Below are 20,787 nucleotides of genomic sequence, written 5' to 3' on the forward strand. Positions count from 1 at the left end.
ATTCATACATCAACATTAGGAATTCTCAAGCATTTAAGGAGGCATTTCATCCCACCATATCTTTCAAGAATCATGGAGTACAAAATATACATCAATCTTCATGCAAGCATGTGTGTTTTATTAGGTCATTCATGTTCATGTCAAGTCACGTTATTGCATTAACACTTGTGATCACATCTAAAGAGCATTGCATCATCATCCATTATCAAGTGTAGTAGATTTGAGGTATGTCATTCAACATGTACTTTATTATTCTCATTAAAAATTCAATTTAATTAGGGTTGATTCCAAAACTATGGTTTGACCTAAGGAAAACCCTATCAACAACACTATTCCCTTTCTTTCTATGTGTAGTTGATGAATCTAGAATCCATGGATAGAGATTCTAATAGAGGAGTCAACGACGATTAGCTTTGAATTTTGCAAAGACAAAAACTTGAAGACCAAGACAAAAAATATCATAGTCCCAAGGATTTCCAACTTGATTTTAGGAATAGATTATGTGTGATATCCTAATTATAAAAGGTTTCATTCTGTCTACATCTGACATCAGGGATCAAGACGTAAATTGTCACACGATAATACACTTTGTGGTCAAACTTTCTATCACGAGTGCCTCTCTAATTCCTGTATGCGGACTTAGCTCCATGTCTCTATATCAAATCTATAGCTTCTTGTTTATGTTGTTTCATTTTAATTCATCATTATTCACCCTAGATCTAGCATTCAAATATATTCAAACCAATTTCAATAAGACAAAGGAAAAAGAACTTGGTCTGTATTCAATCCTCTTTCAATTGATTAATTGAGTTCTCCCTTTCTTAAATGTTTTGTTTGGAAAGTTAGGTCATTTCAGGTAGTTTACAAGACTTAACTTGTGAAACCCTAATTTTCTATATGTTTTGGTGAAGCTAACTTATCTTATGCTTACTTCCAATTTTCATTTTTAGATTTTATTTGTATCCATTACATTGATTCATAATTGCAATCATTTCTAAAGCGTATAGATTATGCACTCATAGTTACATTCATTTAATGGTTTCATTTGCATGTTCATTTTCCTTTCAAATTATAAAAAAATACAAACAAAAAAAATCTGGGTAAGTGCACCATGATGGTGAACAAAAAAGTGGTCACATGCAAAAAAAAATGAAAATTTTCATAACCTGTGCATGTTCTAGAAATTCAAAAATGTGCTAGGATTGGTAACACCCAGCCTAGCATTATATTTTATAATAAAAAATCAAAATTTCCTCAAAACCTGTACGGGTTTTGAGGAACATTATTTTTTTTAGAAACCCGCGAGTTATGCAGAACTAGAATTTTAGGCCTTAGTACTGCATAACTTGTACGGGTTATGTAGAACTAGGAACCAAATAGGAAGTGGGGAGGGAGAGAGAGAGAGAGAGAGAGAGAGAGAGAGAGAGAGAGAGAGAGAGAGAGAGAGAGTAGGGGTAGGAAGAGCGGGATGGAGAGAGAGTTAGAGACAAAGAGAGAAGGGGATAGGAAGAGAGAGAGAGAGAGAGAGAGGAGAGAGAGAGAGAGAGAGAGAGAGAGAGAGAGAGAGAGAGAGAGAGAGAGAGGATAAGGAGAGGCAAAGGTTGGGAGATTGGGAAAAGGAGAGGGGGAGAGGGAGAGAGAGGGATATTGGAGAGAGAGGGAGAGAGAGAGAGAGAGAGAGAGAGAGTATGGAGGAGAGGGGCTAAGAGAGAATAGGAGATAGGAAGAGAGGGAGAGAATGGGATAAGGAGAGGTGGAGGGAGAGAAAGATGAGGGAAGAGAGGGGGAGAGAGGGAGAGGGAGGGCGAAGATGGGCCGAGAATAGGATAAAAAGAGGGATAGGGAGAGAGAGAGAGGGAGTAGGATAAGGAGAGGGGGAGGGAGGGAGATTGGGAAAGGAGAGGGGGAGAGGGAGAGAAAGGGAGAGAGAGAGAGAGAGAGAGAGAGAGAGAGAGAGAGAATAGGATAAGATAAAAAGAGCGAGAGGGAGAGGGAGGGGTAGAGAAAGAGAGAGAAGGTGGAGAGGGTGAGAATAGGATAGGATAATGAGAGAGAGAAAGATGAGAGAGAGAGAGAGATGATGTAGAGAGAGAACAAGAAGGAGAAAAGGGTGAGAGACTCAGAAGAAATAGAAGTGTAAAGGGGAGAGAGATGAGATAGATCTCAAGGAGGATAATTAGGGCTCAGAATAGATAGAGATGGTGTTGCAGGAAGGAAGATGCGTGCGCGTGCGCGTGAGAGAGAGAGAGAGAGAGAGAGAGAGAGAGAGAGAGAGAGAGAGAGAGATGCATGCATACAAACATATATACATATATCTATATAACTATATAGATATTCATATATACATACATAAACATATATTATATATGTATGTCTATACATATGTGTAGTAAATGCTTTAAGTTTACAAGCATACATTATTATGTCTTCATAACCTGTACAGTTTTGTGAAACACAAAATAATGGTTTTAGTTCTACATAACCCGTACGAGTTATGTAGAACTGTGAATAGGAATTTTTGTTTTTCAAAACCCATGCGGGTTATGGAGAACTGAGAATAGTAATTTTTGTTTTTCAAAACTTGTATGGGTTTTAGCTTGGTAAGAGGGTTGGAAATGATCCTAAGGCTTGCAAGCCCGTTTTGCCCCCATTTTTGTCCCTTTACACATTTTTTCATCTTCCAACATGATTTTTTGATTTCGTCATCATCAGGTTTACAAATGATCAAGTGTGTATCTCTAAAATTACCACCACAATCTCACATGTCTTCTCAGTTTTCTAACCATATAATTTTTTCTATTTTTGGACAACATTAGCATAGTAAACTTTAATTTTGTTTACCAATGCCTTGACAATTCTCACAGACATATGTCTACCATTTTTTTAATAAATTTTGATATACTTGACCAAATTAAAAATAAATTACATATTATTTTTCTAAACTAGATTCTATACACTTTTAAAAAAAGAAGTTTGCATTCTCAATTATTTTGATGCAAGTTATGCCCAATGCATGAACAGGTACCAAATTTTCAGGATGCGGTCACTTCAAAAAATCATAAAACAAATACTCAATAGAAAATTACAAAAAAATACACAAATTCTAGATCTCACTCTTACCTATCATCCTACAAAAGTTTTTTGCAAAGTACTAAATCTAACTATATATTTGGTGTAACGCATGAAAACAACTATGTTATGTTTTTTTAAAAAAAATCAGGAACAATTTTTCATGCGCGAGAGGTTTGACACTCTTAATCTTATCCAATTTTAAAAAAACTTTAGTAGTTTAGAAACTAGATTCAGAGAGTTACAATTCTTATTCTTTTCTCAACTCCTAGTTTGTAGTGCATGACCTTCAAATATATCTTTGAAGTTCAGGTTTACCTGTTTTCAGAAGAAAAAAAATAGTGGCCACTTATACTCCCCTTTTTGTTCACCATCTTGGTGCACTTACCCTTCTTGTTTATGCATTGTGTGTTTAGAATAACATTGTTATATTAGATCATTTCATTTCATTGAAATAGTTAGCATTTCTTTTCAATAATGTCGGATTACTTTCTACAAGACTTTCATGCCTTTGATAACCCATTTGATTATGATGACTATACCTTTGATGAGAAATTTACAAGTGATTAACTTGACAAGGCTCTTGATGATTTCCTCTTTCCTAATCCCTCATCTTCTAAATCATCCTTTTACCAAAGGTTAATCAACATATTGCATATGTCATTTAGTAGTGATGACCTTAAGATGTTGGATGAAACTCTTGGTGACTTCACTCCTACCTCTAAATCATCGAGCTCAAAACTCATCCCACTCATAAGGACATTGTAATGGTTGGAAATCCTCTTTATGAAGTTTTACAAGAGATACATATGATTTAGAGTTCTTTTCATGAAGGTTCACCTTCCATGCAATCTGGAAAATAAATCCTATTAATGAAGAAGTGTTTATGATTGACAATCCCTTTTATGAAGCCTTGCAAGAGATTGATAAGATTGAAAATCACCTTTATGATTCATGCTTTACCTTATATTCATTTCAATACCCTCCCTTATAGAAATGAGGCCCTAATGAGTTATACTTGTCCATCTCCTAAAGTTTCTCTTATGCATGAGTAAGTTTGTGTACAAGAAGAGGATACCACTATCATTTCCTTTAATGAACTTCCTCTTGATGATGAAGCATTGAATAATTATGAATCTCATCCCAAACATAAGCTCCTCCATGAGAATACTTTGGTGCAAGATGAACATGACTTAAATACCTATTCTTCTCTTAGAGAATACTTTGTTGATCAAGATATTGCAATACAACATCATGATACTTGTTTTCTTGAAGACGTGCCCCCAAAAATTCAAGAGGGCTTCTTTACCTCCCAAGTGGACATGAATGTTGTTAATAACGATGTGTATCCCACAATAAATATCAATCCTTATTCTTCCATTTATCCTTTTGGTGCTTCACAATATATTTACACTACCAATCTCAATAAGGTTTGTGATGAAAGCCTCTCTCCATTACAATTCCATATCCATTGCAATATTGACTTTGGCATTATTTATAAACAAGAATATAGTGGACATGATATTTAAAAAATGTACATATAGATCTTGTAGACACCCAAAATTGTCATGTCTAATTAAATAAATATTTTATTTATTTAATTATCTAAGCTTAATTCTTCTATTAATTAAATAAATCTTTATTTATTTAATTAATTCATTTATCCTCTTCTAGCCTTAATTCTCATTTAAATAAATACATTTATTTATTTAAATTATCCTTTTCCTAAATTAAATAAATATTTTTATTTATTTAATTATCCTACTTCTTCTATTAATTAAATAAATCTTTATTTATTTAATTAATTCATTAGCTTTTTCTACAAATGACACATGTCATTCATCTCTTAATTCCTACAGTACCTACCCCTTTCATTATTTTATTATTTCCTCTACCTACCCTCTAATCCTAGCCGACCTCCTTTTTACACCTCTCAATCTTATCCCTCCATTTCTTATTCTGTCTTCTATTTAAGGAGATGCCTTCTTCATTATCTAACCCTAATCGACAATTCATTATCTAACCCTAATCGACAATTCATTATCTAACCCTAATCGACAATCTTGAAGACTTGGCTACACTACGATCCTACTTGCAACCACATTCCGTTCTTTGTTGAGCTCTTGTGCATATAAAATCCGAGAGCAAATATATCAAGCAAGATCAATGGAGATAGGAAGAATGGAGATCAAAACCCTATTGGACATGTGATGGTATAATCTTTGTGATTTCATTTGATTTGCATTGTCTTAGGTAATCTTCATATGTTATGGTGGATCTTTGTTGTTGTTAGGCTAGGGTTTTTGTGGTTGAATTCATTTAGCCTTTCAATATCGTTATTATTGTTATCCATTTTCACCATATACAAATCTTATATGTTATGCCATAAGTTTCTCTACTTCTTCTGTGTCTACACACATTTCCTCACATGACATGAGAATAGTGCCTAAACACTCTCCTTTCTTTAGAGAAGATCAAATCTTGTTAACATTACTAGGAGACTATTTGATCACTTTTTCATCTTTACAAATTATGAAACTTAACAAGTTGAGTATACAAATGTCTTATTTTGTTGGTCTTACTTCCACTGATTGTGGAGCATTTAACATGTCATATTCAACTCTTTCATCCAATCTACCATGTAATTAAATTACATTGGTGACTATTATGTTGCTCCTCACTATGTGGCATTAGTATCTTACCTATTGGAGGCTCATTTTCATACATGGTGGTACAATTTCATGTGCAAACATTCATCAAATATTCATCTTTCTTAAGGATCCACTTTCCATTTATTAAGTTGTATCTTTTATAATGAACCCTTCTATATTGTGGATGTATGTATCCTTGTTGAGGATCTCTTCCCTCTTATAGAAAAATGTATCCCTAGTGAGGATCTTTCCTTATTTTAGAAGAGTGTGTCTTTTATAAATTATCTCTCTTTGGCGTTAAATGTGTATCTTGGTCTCCTTGCTTGGGGGGCAAGGATAATATTTCAATTCTCTCTTGTTCAAGGATTACCTTTTTCCTTTATTGATTTTCCTCTTTCATAACTCGAGGTCCTTTTGTGCATAGAGTGATCATTTGAAACAATCCAAACTTCTAACAACTCTTTGTTGCAGGTCCTTGGCAAGAGTTTTGATTTTTATTGTGTGCCTTGTTTTCATAGACTAGCAAACACTTCCATTGGTGCACTAAAATTGAATCATTGTCTTTTGTGTCTTGAGCAATAGGCTCTTTTTGTTTAATCTTTAGAGGGCCTGTCTTCCCGTGTGGTCATTAGGACTACTAGTGAGAAGAGAACGACCCAAGTGGTAGCGAGGAAAACCCACCTCATCTGAACCACTATAATCAAATGTATTCATGGTGAAAACTATGAATAGCATGTGCTGATTAGTTCATACCGACACTATGTCTCCCCATAAACCCGTTTGATCAAATTTATTTGATCATTTGTAGGGTGTAACCCCTACCGGCTGGGAGCCTTCTATATTTACAGAGCTGAAAGTGCCGCATGTATGGCCACACGAGCGGATGCCCTTACTAGCACCTTTTTGTTTTAGAAGCCCAAATCCTTCTAGTTGTTGGGGCAGGAGGTCGGACCTCTGGTAGCGGCCCACACATATATGGTTCTTAGTAGAGATACAAAGTTCGCCATGGGGAGTTTTCATGGGGACTGATGCTTGGCTAACCCGAGAAGTGAGTGCCGAGGGTGGAGCCAATGAGGTCAAGCATCTAAGTATCCGCTCTGAATAGCGTAGCCTCGGGGGTAAAACCCCATGTGGGATCAACAACTATTGTCTTGGGCAGCCATAAGAATTGTGCTTGACTTATTTTAAACATTCAAACATTCAAGACCAAACAACAAAACATTGTGTCTTTTGTGTCTTCAAGTGTATGCAAAACAATTTTACATCAAACAACACACTTTTCTTGGAGTCATTTTGGAGTCTAAACACTTGCAAACATTGAGTCCTCATCAACATTGTGTCCTCTTGTCACAAAAAATAGTCAAACAGTCAGATTTGGTCACAACAAAACGACTTCACAGATTGAAAAAATTGCACAAATTTTATAGAAACGCATCTGTGTTTGTTTTAACCACGTCTGAGTCATATAAACGCGTCTGTGAAGGGCAAAATAGCATCTGTGTTTATAACGGCGTCTGTGTTGAATAGAAACACGTCTGCGTCGGATAACCGCGTCTGTGCAGTATACAGGTGCGTCTATGTTCAAAATTGCAAGAAAATTTCACAGTCCAGCAAACAAAAGAAATCAGTTTCGGAATACTTGAGCTTCCTAGGTTGTTTCTTCAGGTTTCATCTAGCATTCAACCTGTCTTTGGGTCTCACATAGTCCATCATTGCTTCACATCTCATTTTATATTCACACTTGTCTAAACTTGGGTCAAAAGGTCACTTGATTGTCCTCATCATACTTTGTCAACACACTACATACAACAACACTTTGCTAAGTGGTCCCTCATCAAGGTTTCTTACCTTTGGGTTTCATTTGGTCTTACTTAGGGTCAAGGTCAGCTTACCTCATCAAGAGAAACTATCCTCTCTTTGGAAGTCACACCTACTCTACCACATACATACTTGGTCTTACACTTTGGACATTGCAAGTAAACTTCAGATTCATTTACATTCCACTCAACTCTTGGTCTTCCATACTCTTTCCATTTTTCATCTAGTCTTACACATCTTGGTCAATACCTAGTTCATGGTTGAAACCCGTCTTCAAAAATCTAGGAGAGAAACTAAAGAGGCTCAAGAGTCCGCAAACATGAGTTCTTATGAGTATGACAATGATTTATTTTTCAATACTAATCACACTACATTGCCGGACATGGATGTCTATAGAAACATTCCAAATGTGGAGAACATGGACACTATAAACAACAATGCTACACAAAATGACAATTTGGACAACTTATCAATACATTCAGCAGATGTGGAAGAATCCATTATGAATCCCCATTTCAATCGATTGGTTGAGGAAATCATGAGGAGGGATAGACAATATTTCTTACAAATGATGGCACAAAGTGGAGCCAAGATACCTCATGATTTTGACATGTCTCAAATAATGGAAAATAGGCCTTTGCAACAAACTTACTCCAACATGGATCAAAGGAGACCTAATAATGGAGGAAATAGAGGACTACACATGGTACCTGAATCACCATCAACTTTGCTTCAAAAACCAGAAATCCCACATACACATGGTCAAGCATATGATACTCACCTTCGTAGACCATTATGGAAGTCTTATGCAGACAGATATGCTCAATCACATACTAATGCTAAGGATCAACCACCAAAACAATTGGATATTCAAAAGCATGCTAAAAATCTGGACACAAGGAAACCTCATGTCAAATTTGGGGGCAACACAATGGAACATGACATACCTGTAGAATATGGTATACAAGAGCAAAATAGATATGGGGTTCCTCAACATGAATCTATACCAAGTGCTCCATATATTCCGCATCAATATAGACCTCCTCCATATGAACATGTGTATGATCAATATCATCCATATATGCAACAAGCTCCTCCTCAAATTGGTGTCTCAAACATGGGGTATGGTTCAAGAAGTTGATCTCCACCTAAGAGCAATTTGGAGCAACAAATCAGAGACTTACAAAAGAAAATGGAGGACATAAATGCACCAAAGCCAACATACACAATGAGAGACATATGTCCTTATCCATTTGATAAGAGCATTCCAATGCCTCCTTTTCCTACACACTTTGTGATGCCTAAATTTGATAAGTATAGAGGAAAAGGGGATCCTAAGGCACACATAAGACAATTTTTCATAGCTTGCATTGAGGTAGTAGCAGAAGAGACATACTTGATGAGATTATTCCCACAAAGCTTAGCTGATCAAGCTATGGAATGGTTCTCCCAACTCCCACCTGGTATTAAGTCATGGGGTGACTTAGCAGAGGCATTTATTCAACATTTCTCCTACAACATAGAGACAGACATATCAGTCACTACTTTGTGCAACACCAAGCAAAAAGAGGGAGAATCTTTTGCATCATTTTTACAAAGATGGAGAAATCTAGCCAGCAGATGCTCTTGTGAAATTCCCCAAAAACAAATGGTAGAAATGTTCACACAAAATGTTAACAAAGACATTGGCTATGACTTAAGGAAAGCTTGTTTGTCTACTTTCAAGGACGTCATTGAAAAAGGCTTAGCAATAGAGAAGGTCCTAATTGAACATGGAATTATTAAGATATTCAAGGAAAACAAAGATGACTTTAAAGGAAAAGACAAGCCAAGATTTTGGAATAAAAACAAGAACATAGTCAATGATGGTGTTGTTGATGCCAACATAGTGCAAACCAAATTCATTTTTTCGGGATCAAGTTCTATAAACAATCAAGTGAATACTCAAACAACTTCTAGATCATGAAGGAAGTATACTCCATTGGGAGAACCACTTGAATCAGTTTTCAAAAAGCTTGTGGCAAACAAGGTGATCACAGTTCCAGATTTTCCTCCATATGAACCAAAGGTTAAACCAAATTGGTGGAATGATGATAAGTATTGTGAATTTCATAAAAGAAAGGGTCATAAAACATGTAATTGTCATCGACTGAAGAATATTGTGCAAGATCTCATTGATAGAGGTGACATTGAGATTGAGGGACACTTATCCAATCAAGAACATGAGATATTTAAGGAACCATTCCCAAAGCACGACAAGGGAAAAGCTAAAGTCACAGATGATCAAGCCAACTATACTAGAGCACCTTACAACTATGATTCAACTATCAATCATATCTCGATGGACAATCATATCTCTACTATTACCATCAAGAACAAAAACCCTGAGAATCCTCCTTAGCGACCCAAGATTGTCCTAAGAGGTGTTGGATCTTCTTCCGAACCTACTTCTGAATGTCATGTTACAACCCGTCGAGGTAAAATTACTTTGCCAGGTGCTTCAACTAAAAACACCGCTTCTTCATCTACCAAACCTGAGTATGACCTTGTAGAACAGTTAGGGAAGACACCTGCGCTCATCTCCATCCTTGAGCTCTTACGCATATCCCCCGCTCATAAAGCTATTCTTGACAAAATCTTGAGAGACACCATCGTTCCTACTGATCTGAATGTGGACCAGTTTCAAGCCATGGTGGGATACCTTTCCATTCCACACTCCTTTACATTCACAGAAGCCGATGACGCCTCTATAAGTCAGCCACATAATGCACCATTACATATTGAAGCCTTCATACACAAACATCGAATAAAGCGAGTCCTGATAGATGGAGGAGCTGGTCTAAACATTTGTACATTGAGCACCATTAAACAATTGGGATATTCCGATAAAGCTATGAATTCAAAAAATCAAATCACCATCAAGGCATATGATGATGAAGAGCGCTCATCCAAGGGAACGATCACCTTACCTCTAAGAATTGGGCCAGTTACAAAGGATGTGGTTTGTCAAGTCTTGGATTTAGATCTCACTTATAATATATTGCTAGGACGTCCTTGGATTCATGAAATGAGGGCAGTCCCATCGGCATATCACCAATGCATTAAGTTTCCTCACAATGGAGTCGAGGTAACAGTTAACGGTGATCCTAATCCGTTCATATATTGCAATAACCTGAGATCACATACTGAGACCATCATTCCTAGTAATCGTGAATCTGTTCCTTCGTTGGCATACATTGACCCTGAGTCATTGAAACCTTCGACATCAAAACAGGGTGAACTTAAAGGTAAATTTCAGGACAAAGGCATGGGAGAATACACTTTAAATCAAACCATATATTTACGACAAGTCATGAGCTCTCCAAAAGAATATGGAAGGCCACATCCTAACAAGCAAATATCCATCATAGTCTTCAAATGGGATCCTACTACCTTTCAAAGATGGGGCGAATTGGAAGAGGAAGGTTTATACAAAATGCTCTACAAAGACATTGAAGATGACACACAAGATCAGATCAATATACCCTGTGAGAAATATGGCAAAGGCTTCAAGATTCTACAAAAATTCGGGTATGATGGAAAAAGCCCTCTTGGGTTACGAAAAGAAGGCATTATGGAACCCTTACAACCTGAATTGACTGTAAAAAGGGAATGCTCGAAGGGACTTGGTTTCCTGACTTCCAAGATCCACACTAAAAGGACAGAAAAGGCATTACAAATCAAAGTTTCCAAAATTCAACAAGAGGATCGCTATTCCACAGACTCCAACGAATGGGAATGGGGTTCAGACAAATCCTCCAGTGACTATGAGCTCACCAAGATATTCAGAGAGCCAGATGAACCCATAGAAGAGGAGGAATTTTATAAAAAGTTCAAAGTTGGTCAAGAAACAAACCATGAGGATTCCGTACAGTCTTCGTCTCAAGGTTCTAGGTCAAAATCACATAGGATGAGAACACCTATCCCAGAATGCGCTACTAGTGATGACAATTTGGATTCGCTTGCGATCGAGACTGATGAGGAGAGTGCCATCGATGACCTCGATAATTACCTCGACATACCCGAATATAACCACATCTTCACTCTTGAACCCGCAAACTCTGAAAATATTAAAGGCCTTCCCCTTGTTCACCACCAACTCATTGACTGGGATTATGAAGGACCAGCACAGCTTGACACATTCCAAAATGATGAAGCTATTATTGACTATCTTGGCATACGAGATGATCTTCCCCTTGGGGACCATAAAGCAGGATACACTATAGAACTCAACAACATGGCATATTTTGGTGAGGGTGTCGGACCTTCCAGTCGCAAAAAAGTGAAAATAAGAGCAAATCAAGGATCTTATGGTGAAAACCACATTGTGGCGCTATCTGATCCCAAAAAATTAAAAAGAAAGGACGTATTTGAGGGCGAAAACCTCTCTGAGGCACCCGAAGATGGAAGGCTTGACATTCTCCTAGCCTCGTATGAGGAAAATTCATCCATGCTGGTAGAGGAGACTATCAAAACAAACATTGGTACAGAAAAGGTTCCACACAACATATTCCTGGCTAAATCATTGACAGAGTCCGAAAGGTCACAGCCCATAAGTTTCTTCAAGGAACGACAAATCAACTTTGCATGGTCATACACTGATATGCCTGGACTAGATCCAGATTTGGTAATGCATCATCTGACAGTCAAACCGGGGGCAAAGCCAGTGAAATAGAAATTAAGAAAAATGCATCCACAAGTGGCATTACTAGTCAAAGCAGAGCTGGAGAAATTATTGGATGTTGGATTCATATGCCAAATTGATTATCCTGAATGGATCTCCAATTTAGTACTTGTCAGTAAACCGGATCGCAGCATCAGAATATGTACAGATTTCAGAGATATCAACAAAGCTTGTCCAAAAGATGACTTCCCATTACCAAATATTGACTTGATTGTTGATCTCATAGCAGGTCACGAAATGTTATCATTGATGGATGGATTTTCTGGTTATAATCAAATAAGGATCGCACCCAAAGATCAACACAAAACATCATTCACTTGTCCTTCGGAAACTTTCTGTTGGAATGTCATGCCCTTTGGGCTAAAAAATGCAGGTGCTACATATCAAAGAGAAATGACCACTATCTTTCATGATCTCATGCACATAACTATGGAAGATTATGTTGATGATCTCTTGGGTAAATCAGTAGACAGAAATACACATTTGGACATACTTTCAGTCATCTTTGATCGGTTGGAAAAATACAAAGTAAGATTAAACCCCAAGAAATGTGTCTTTGGAGTAACCTCCGGGAAGCTCCTAGGATTCATTGTGTCCAAAAGAGGAATCAAAGCCGATCCAGCAAAAGTCAAGGCTATCTTGGACATGTCACCACCCAGAAATATCAGTCAACTTCGATCCTTACAAGGGAGACTCCAGTCTATACGAAGATTCATAGCACAACTTGCAGACAAGTGTAATCCTTTTCAACACCTGCTACATAAAAATATCAAATTCAAATGGGATGATAACTGTCAACAAGCTTTTCAGACGCTCAAAGATTATCTTTTGAATCCGCCAGTTTTGATGCCACTAATTCCAGATCAGCCTTTGCTACTATACATATCAGCTACTCCAACAGCATTGGGGGCACTCTTAGCGCAACACATTGCTAGGGGCAAGGAAAAAGCCGTATACTATATCAGTCGCACATTGGTGGGATATGAGCTAAACTACACACCAATCGAGCGTGCATGTCTCGTTGTGGTCTTTGCTTCACAAAAATTACGACATTACATGCTTACTCATAAGACTAAGTTAGTTGCTAGGATGGATCCATTGAAATACCTCCTCAATAAAGCAACACTTACTGGGCGGCTGGCCAAATGGGTAATGATCCTTAGTGAATTCAACATTGAGTATGTGGACAGAAAAGCAATAAAAGGACAAGCCATCGCGGATCAATTAGCAGATGCCCCCATGATTGATGATGTTCCTCTAAATTCAGAATTTCCAGATGAATCCATTTTAACAATATCACATGCAAAGCCAAGGTAACTATACTTTGACAGCTCATACACACAGCATGGGGCAGGAGCTGGTATTCTCTTTATAACTCCTCAAGGAGATTCTATACCAAAATCATACCGCTTATCATTTCCTTGCACTAACAATATCGCGGAATATGAGGCATTAACAACTGGATTACGAATTGCAGTTCAGTGGAAGATCCAAGAACTTCATGTTTTTGGGGATTCCCAACTTGTCATCTGTCAAGCAACTGATAATTACCAAACAAAAGATGAAAAATTACTACCTTACAAGCAAATGGTAGATGATTTGAAACAACACTTCACAAAGATAGATTTTGAGCAGATACCAAGAGAGCAGAATCATGCTGCAGATGCCATGGCTACAATTGCTTCACTGATTGATCTACCTCAAAATGAGACCTGCTACGAGTTCTTGGTGGACAACTTGTTGGTTCCTTCATATGAGATCACTCCTACTGAAATGATATGCATTGTTGGTCCCGAATCCCAGTTATATGGTTCCATTTTCACATACCTACGTGACAATACTTTACCTCCTGATCTATCAAATAACCAACATCGCACCTTCATTCGCCAATCCTCTCGATATGTAATTTTAGCTGATATCTTATACCGATGAGGTCTAGATGGCACTCTTCTTAGATGTTTAGAAAGCGAGGAAGCTCAGATTGCATTACGTGAAGTGCATGAAGGGATATGTGGTCCACATGCTAGTGGTCCTACCTTGGCCAAGAAACTCATTAGGACTGGATATTACTAGCCCAATATGGAAAAAGACTCATATCAGTTTGTCAAGAAATGTAAGCAATGTCAAATTCATGGAGACCTCATACATGCGCCAACACAAGAACTACAACCACTTGCGTCTCCTTGGCCCTTTTGTCAGTGGGGACTCGATCTCATAGGCAAGATTCACCCTCCTTCCTCTAATGGTCATAAATTCATTATCACAGCCACAGAGTATTTCACAAAATGGATTGAAGCCGTGCCTCTCACACAAATTACTGGAAAACAGATTGCTACATTCATCCTTAACTATATCATATGCCGATACGGTATTCCTGTTTCCATTATTACTGATAACGGGCGTCCCTTCAAAAATCAGGATGTTCATGAACTCTGTGACCACTTCCATATTTCCCATCGTTTCTCCACACCGTATTACCCCCAAGGTAATGGCCAAGCTCAGGCGTCTAATAAAACAATCCTTAAAATCCTCAAGAAGACAGTCGACGACGCTGGCCGTAATTGGCATATCCAACTCAACCCTGCACTTTGGGCCTATCGCACAAGTGTTCGCACACCTACAGGAGCTACACCCTATTCACTTGTTTATGGCGCTAAAGCCATCTTGCAAAACATCATCACTGATGAAGACTATAGGGTCTCTCACTTACAAGAACTAGAACTACTGGATGAACGGAGACAAACTGCTTTTAATCATCTCAAGGCTTACTAACAATGAATGAGTCGCAGCTACAATCACAAGGTCAAGCCTCGCACGTTTGAGGTAGGTGATTTGGTTCTCAGAGAAAATCCTAAAAATCAGCAAGACAGAGAGAAGAAGGGCAAGTTCGAACCAAATTGGCTTGGTCCCTACATTATTACAGCAGCATATGGATCTGGGGCATATCAGCTCTCAACTATAGAGGGTGAACCTTTGGAGGATCCTATCAACAGCATGCACCTTCGCAGGTTCTACACATAGCTCTTCGGAATATCCTAATTCGAAAAATACAAAAAAATAAAAAAAATTCAAAAATACAAAAAAATTATAAAAACAAAAAAATCGTTACTTGGTGAAAACCTAGCAAACAGGTGCCTTGTGACACAAAAAACATTGAAAAAAAAAAAAATTAAAGAGAAATAATTTTGTCCAACGGTGAAAACCACTTCGGTGGTGCCCTAGGCAAGTACCATGGTGAAAACTGGGTCACCAACGCCATGCGTAAAGACATTGCTCCTCCCTCCTTCAGGATTCACTTTCATCCTTTCACTTTGCACACACTCACAACCTATTCATTCATAATAAACCTACCCATTCCCATCATGGCTTGTTATTGATCTACCCAAGATTGGTTAGCCATTCATAATAAACCTCCCTTTTCATCCCTTTCCATCCATAATAAATCAGATCCTATCTATGGCTAAGGCAAATCCTACGTCTAGTGATGGGTGTGGAACTAAGAACATCACATGTTTCGAGGAGTACAGTTTCTTCTAGCTTCCTTCAGTCTATCTGTGCACAATCCGCAATAAAGTTTCATCTTCTCCACAATAAAGTATCAGTTTCATGGATTCAGTCAGTTTCAGATGAGACAGCAGGAACAATGGGCTTCAACAAATCAAATCTTTCAACAGACTCAGACAACATATGGTTCAGTGCTATCTATCCTTTTTGTGAAAGTAAACATTGTGACCACAATCGAATAAAACTTATACAAGTGACAAGAGACACTAAACTTGAGGACTACAGTGGATGTTGGTGTCGAGTCTTGGTTTTCTTTTGATTTTATCTTTTGGTGACATGTCTTTTAGCTTTTCTGGGATGTATCTGACTAGAGATTATATCTCCAGGATGTCTTTGACTAGAAAGGCGAGGATGGGGTATCGTCACCTATTTGTATTTGCTGTCTATGGATTGTCTCTTAGTAATGCTATGACTTGTCCAAGGACATGAGGACACTGTGAGTCTAGTGTGAACTAGGGCATTCCTTGTTTGTGACTGTCTTATCTCCATGCAAACAGGTACAATGACTTTCTGGGTCGAACATATGCCTCGATTGTCATAACCTATTTTGCCATAATAAAGCTCAATGATGATAATGCACAAGAAGCTCTTTCACTTTCATATCTTCTATCTTTCATCCCCCTTTCTTGATTGACTTCCATCGTCCTTCTCGAGTCCGCGTAGCCTGCTATCACATGACTGAGTATAATGACACACCAAAAACATTTGCATCTCATGTAGCTACACCTGCATTACCACATATAAGCATTTCATACATACATATAGATATCACAACTGCATCACATCCTGCACACAACACCTGTTAGCACAATTTACATTTGCATTATCATATTCATCTGCATTACATACATTCACATTTGCATCATGCATACACATATAAAACATAAAAGAACAAAATATATTGCATTGCATCATATACATATTTGCATCCATATCATAAGCATCACACAAAACATACATCATTAAACATCTCATCACATAGGTACACATGCATATAGCTGCCGCAAAAAATGAATCATCTCATATATATAATCATAAGTGTCAGGATACAATGATGTCAAAAATACATATGGCTACAATCACCCGAAGGTGTCTACATCATCATACAAAATGGTACAAACCTGATACAATGGGAGCCCTCTATGGCTATGATGAACTCCCTCCCTCAGAGCCGCCTAGCCTCGGTGGAATCTGAGCCCCTGAGGGACCTGCCCCAGGATCAGCTTGTCTATCCCCTCTATCTGGTGGTGGTGGAGGACCCATGACCCCACCACTAGATGCTTGCCTCCTCCGACTCCCTCCCGTAGCTATCACTGTATGTGACGGTCTATGGAAGCTCCTTGCCTGCTGATCTGCTGGCACTGCACCGTAGTAGAGGTCCCTCCAGTACCCTATCTCCTCTCCAGCCCGCAGGACATATGCATATCCTGCCCCTTTGTCCTCCGCCGCCTGTCTCCCTGCCCTCAGCGTTGTCTCAACCTCTGTATAGTGTTGAATCGCCTGATCTCTCTCCCGCTCAGTATCTCTGAGCCTCATCCGAAGCTGATCTCTCTCCCTCTCCAACTCCTGTATCTCATCTGCCTGGCCCTGGCAGATCTCCCTGAGCTCAATTAGCTCATCCTCCTCTGGATCAACTCCCTCTATGGGTGCCTGCCCCAATATCGGTACTTGTACTGGTGCCTGTACGGGTACCTGTCTTTGTGCCTGCCCCTATCCCTATACTGATACTAGTGCCTGTATGGGTACCTATCTCTGTGCATGCCTCTGTCCCTGTCCCTGTCTCTGTACCTGCCTGGGACCCTGTGCTACTGGTACCTGTAAGGGCAATCCACCGCGACCCCTCACCACCCGAGCCTGCCTCTCCTCTCCACCCTCCCTCCGAGGTGCAACCGTCCTCTCCCCAACTACTCCCCTCCACCTCCGTCGGCCTCTACCCTCATCACCTCCACCATCATCATCATCATCCCCACCTCCATCTCCATCCACTAGCTCCCCTGGATCTGTCAATTGTGGGAATGGATGCTCCACCCAATATGCTGAATACTCAGCATCCATCTCGGCATCCTCAATCTCAGGCCACATATCCCAGGGTAGGGGCACCATCTTGGCCAGCTATATAAGCGCCTGATCATATGACAATAGTGGCCCAAACTGTGCCTGATCTCTGACTGTGCGGGCATACATGCCCGAGCCCCGTGGCATCCTCTGGATCCTGCCATATTGCCTGTGCACCCTATCCACAAGCTGCCTCTCTAACACATAGGGCGTCCGCCCAATCAGGTACCTACTCTGGAAGGTGTATGGTAGCTCCACTGCATCATCCTCCCACTCCTCGCAGCCTAGATATGGTCTCCATATGACCACATCGATATCATCTAGCACCCGCCGCCAATGCTCCAACCTGCCAATCCGCGGCTGCGAGGTGATCATATCGTACAGATGCACAAAATTGTGTCCATGTCCCCTGCCTCGGAAGTGTATTGGCCTCGTCACTGGTAGATGCTCGTAAGCCCAAACCTGCAATAATGTCACCCCATAGTCCAATCCCACTGACCTGTGATAGACAAACTGGTGAAGCTCGTAATATAAATGGGCCAATACACATGGTCCCCAGGCATATCTGGTGTGCTGTGTCACCAGTGTCTCCAGTGCTCCCCCCCAGCCCACAGCCAATCCCTGTGTCACCCTGTCTGGACATAGAAATCCACTGATCGCTCCTCCGATCACTGCTGGCAGCGCTAACCCTGTAGCGGTCATGGTGTCCCATGCCACATGTCCTGCCCTCATCTCTAATCCGGGATCCTAAAACACCCGTCTCAATGCCTCCCGATCTCCATCACGATCATATGGAATCAAATCTCCATCAATCGGTATCCACAGAATCCTGTAGACATCCTCAAGGGTGACTGTCATCTCACCCATCGACAAATGAAACGTACAGGTCTCGGAGTGCCATCTCTCCGTCAGCGCAGTCAGCAGTCCCATGTTCACCCGAAACTCAGGCACATACAATATATGTCTCAAACCCATCTCCTCGATGGTAGCTCTATCCTGAAATGACAACTTAGGTCGCAACCTCTGCATCGATGGGAATCTCTCCCATGACTCCAGCATCGGCAAGTACTCCTGCAGTCAAGCAAATCAATCATGTCAGTCATAGTGGCATTCACTGTTTATCACAAAATGCTATCTAAATGCACATAACTATCTATCCTAGTGACACTTACTGTTCATCACAAAGTGTTACTATCTCTCCTAGTAGTACTCCCTATTCATCACAAAGTACTACGTGTGTTGCACTCCCTGTTCATCACAAAGTGTTACTCACATTTGCACTCCCTATTCATCACAAAGTGCTGCTCATATCTTGGTACTCACTGTTCATCACAAAGTGCCTTGATCTATCCTAGCCTTCCTAGAGGACCTGCTTGAATATATCCTCTCAGCAGCTTATCCAATCGATAGCGTATGTTCATCACAGAACTGCCGATTTGACCTAGAAGACCAAAACTTGCATTTTTTCAACGCAAACGCGCTTGACTGACGCAAACGCACCTACAGACTGCACAGACGTGCCTTCACAACACAGACGCGCCTGTATAACACAAACATGTCTATACCGGGCATAAACGCGACCAGACTACGCAGACACCCCTGCACATCGCAGACGTGCCCGCATTCAACGCAGACACGGTTCCAGACACAGACGTGCCTAGCACCGACACAGCCGTGCCTGGCGGACACAGACGTGCCTGGCACCGACGCAGATGCGGTTAGACGGTTTTTGACATTTTTTAGCCCTACTTCTAAGCGCATTTATTGCTCTAACTAGCATGCATTAATGACAAAATTGAATGCATCAAAGTACAAGGAGGTTTGGTGGTACTTAACACATCTCTCCTGCCTCTGCTGGCCTCTGAAATCGGTGAACACGATCGAATCTGTGAACGAAAGCCATCGCTGCTGACTGCTCCTGCTCTTTTCTCGCTCTGCACTTTGATCTCATGGATGTGTGGATGACAATGAGGATGTATTTTCCCCCGTGGTCTATCTTATAGCCTACCCTAGCCCTCGCCTTCATTTCCCGAGTCAATCTTCGTTATCCTATGACTTTGTCACTTTATTCGGTCAATCCATTCTAGCCTTTCTTTCTTATCGAGAGATTGTCTGCAATCTTTTCAGACATTTTCATCCAATCTCTCGAGGGGGCATATCATTCCCATCTTGGGGCAACTCTATATCAGTTCATCTTATCTTCTTTAAAACAACGCGACAAGCCGCATTGTCTCAAAGAGGGGCAAAATGTAGACACCCAAAATTGTCATGTCTAATTAAATAAATATTTTATTTATTTAATTATCTAAGCTTAATTCTTCTATTAATTAAATAAATCTTTATTTATTTAATTAATTCATTTATCCTCTTCTAGCCTTATTTCTCATTTAAATAAATACATTTATTTATTTAAATTATCCTTTTCCTAAATTAAATAAATATTTTTATTTATTTAATTATCCTACTTCTTGTATTAATTAAATAAATCTTTATTTATTTAATTAATTCATTAGCTTTTTCTACACATGACACATGTCATTCATCTCTTAATTCCTACACTACCTACCCCTTTCATTATTTTATTATTTCCTCTACCTACCCTCTAATCCTAGCCGACCTCCTTTTTACACCTCTCAATCTTATCCCTCCATTTCTTATTGTGTCTTCTATTTAAGGAGATGCCTTCTTCATTATCTAACCCTAATCGACAATCTTGAAGACTTGGCTACACTACGATCCTACTTGCAACCACATTCCGTTCTTTGTTGAGCTCTTGTGCATATAAAATCTGAGAGCAAATATATCAAGCAAGATCAATGGAGATAGGAAGAATGGAGATCAAAACCCTATTGGACATGTGATGGTATAATCTTTGTGATTTCATTTGATTTGCATTGTCTTAGGCAA

The sequence above is a fragment of the Cryptomeria japonica genome, chromosome 3 (assembly GCF_030272615.1).
Source record: "Cryptomeria japonica chromosome 3, Sugi_1.0, whole genome shotgun sequence".
NCBI lineage: Eukaryota > Viridiplantae > Streptophyta > Pinopsida > Cupressales > Cupressaceae > Cryptomeria > Cryptomeria japonica.